This window comes from Pseudophryne corroboree, chromosome 5, assembly GCF_028390025.1.
Source record: "Pseudophryne corroboree isolate aPseCor3 chromosome 5, aPseCor3.hap2, whole genome shotgun sequence".
Classification (NCBI taxonomy): Eukaryota; Metazoa; Chordata; class Amphibia; order Anura; family Myobatrachidae; genus Pseudophryne; species Pseudophryne corroboree.
The window spans coordinates 98247863-98250750 of record NC_086448.1 but is presented as its reverse complement, the minus strand read 5'-3'; positions in this window follow the sequence as shown (position 1 = coordinate 98250750).

The window sequence follows — 2888 nt, the reverse complement described above, 5'->3', positions numbered from 1 at the left end:
GTTGGAATGAAAACCTGGTAATGGATGAGAGCAACTGACAATCGACCATTTGCTCCTACACACTGGAAAATTGACCAAACCTGTCCATGATTTTACCAATTTGTATGAACGATAGGTTTTGTCCATTTTCCAGTGTTTGGGAGCAAATGGTCGATTGTCAGTTGCTCTCATCCATAACCAGGTTTTCATTCCAACCACAGATTATCTGCCAGAAAATTGTATAGTGTATGTAGTGTTTGGTTAATACTGGCCGTCATTCTGTAATTCTGTTTTTGTTCATTTTATTTGCAATTCTTTCCATTTTAAATTATATTTTAAGAAAAAAATACATATTTTCCCCCATTTACCGTCAGATAAATCAAATACTTTGGATTTCATTAGAACTATAAATGGGAAATTCTGTGTGCAGTATTTGTTAGCGGCCCCTGAGTGACACTTGAGATTCTGCTGGGTATTTTCTTAGTCTTGGGAATAATAACCACAAACAATGATCTCTTCTCTGTCCGTAGACACAACCAGCTTCTACTGTATTCTGTATATGAAGTCAGTATTCACCTAAGTCACTAAGAGCTAGTGCCATCTCCGAGGTGGTCAATGTACCTGAATAGGATGTAGAATAGTACCATTCCTCTGATTGTACTGGTTCCTACTAGTAGCTGCTTCCTTTGTGTAATGGTGCGAGTTGTACGGTAATCGGGAGCACCGTATTCACCTCATATTGTGGTTACCTAATATCTGAGCTTTACTATTCTAGGTTTGCTCACAATACATAATAAAGACTACGGGTAATTCCTAGGGCCAAATGTCAGGCTCTAGGACCCAGTTTGTTTTGCCTCTAAACTAATTGCTACTTTAAATCTAGTGACTATCTCGCCGGAATCACGCTTTCCCCGCATATCTGATTCAGAGATTTATGTAAATGCAATATTTACATAAATCTCCTCAGTTGAAGAACCACAGAAGCTGCAGTATAAGTGACATGTTCCGGGCATTTGGGGGCACCGACCAGGAGCATTCAGAACACGCTGGTGTGTCAGCCCCATTCTCTCGGACGTAGCATCACTGGCCCGGGCACCGTGATTTCACAGGAGGCTTAGATGTTTTCATGCAGTTCCTCCACATCTTCAGACGCAGCAGCAATCAGAGAAGCCAGTGTGTATATATATATATATATATATATATATATATATATATATATATATATATACATACAAATAATTAGTCCACTTTATCTCTCTCCAGGGCTTAGTACATAGATTCCTATTTCATATATATATATATATATATATATATATATATATATATATATGGGCCTGCTTGGTGATCTCTATACAGACCAGGGAAGAGCTGTGACCCCAGTTCATAGAGAGATTTAGTATCATTTTGCAGGGTACCTGCCACTGCGGATACATACCTCCCAACTTGTTGCCTTGCAGTTTGGGGACATCGCTGCGTGCCGGGGCATGGCCTTGTGGCAAGTGCAGCGACTGCAAGCCACGCCCCGTTTCATTACTTTGTGGACATGGACAGCGCTCGTGAGCTACTGGCCATGCCCCCTGTCCCTCCCTGCCAGGGAATAGACGCTGTGTGGATGCCGCTGCTCTGAGCACAGCAGCAAGTTACAGGTGGGACAGTCCGTGAAAAATAGGACTGTCCCGCCAAAATTGGGATGGCTGGGAGGTATGGGGATATGGGATTGGTTCCTTATGCAACTGTCCAAAAAAACCACTGCTCTCCCTCTGTTCTCCCTTTAGAGAGTCTATAGCAGGGATGGGGAACCATCGGCCCTCCAGCTGTTGTTGAACTACACATACCAGCATGCCTTGCAACAATTTTGCTATTTGGCCATGCAAAAACTGTTGCAGGGCATGCTGGGATGTGTAGTTCAACAACAGCTGGAGGGCCGAAAGTTCCCCATCCCTGGTCTATAGCTATAGAACATGCCCATTATGTTAAATGTGCGAGTCAGCATCCAAATTTAAGTCCATATTGAGCCACACTCTCTTCCAGCACTTATACTGCAGGGACTTCAGTCTCTGTTCTACTCCGAAGCAATGAATGTACTGTGTGCTGTACTGCCGGCGGCCTCCAGGGGGAGAGAGAGGGATCATTCCCCCCACCACCCTAAATGTGTGCAGGATAAATGCCCGTACGCTATAAAGTTCTGGCTGGCAATTAAACCTTTTTAGATCCAATTGTCTACAGATTGCAGCATGTATGGTTCCAACCTGCCTTGATCAGCATCTGATCATGTATGTCATTATTGTCTGACCACCCGCGTTACCTGTCGGATGTAGAGGAGTATGTATGAAAAAAAACATCTGCAAGTGTTAGTGTAGTTACGTCAGTGTAAGTGTATGTTGAGTGAAGATTATAAATTACATGTGGTTTTGTCATACTATTTTGTTTGTGCCAAAAATAATTAGTATTATGTTAATAAAAAAAACTGTGTTGTGCATTCAGTACATCATAAAGTGGACCTGTCACCCATACACTGTGCAGTCAGCCATTTTGTGGGCTTAACCACTGTTGATGAGCATGCAGCCAATCACATCCCGGGGAAGAAATTACATCACTGTAGTAAGTACCTAGTGAAATGAAAGGCTGAATATTGGTTCATCCTACAAATAACTGTGTGGTCATTGAATGCTCTATGTTGGAAATGCCTTATAGTGCCTTTTAATTTAAATCTAATAAATTTCCACTTTTCCTACTCTTATTAGCCCAATGGAGCTGTTTTGTATGTATATTAACATATTGTGAAATTTATTTAAATAATAGTGCCACGGGGATGTGGCCTAGTGGGAATGGAGTAAAGACGTACCTTCCAGAGCTCCTTCTTCTACACCTCCATTACTCCCTTGTTAGGAGTTCTATTTTGCCCCGAT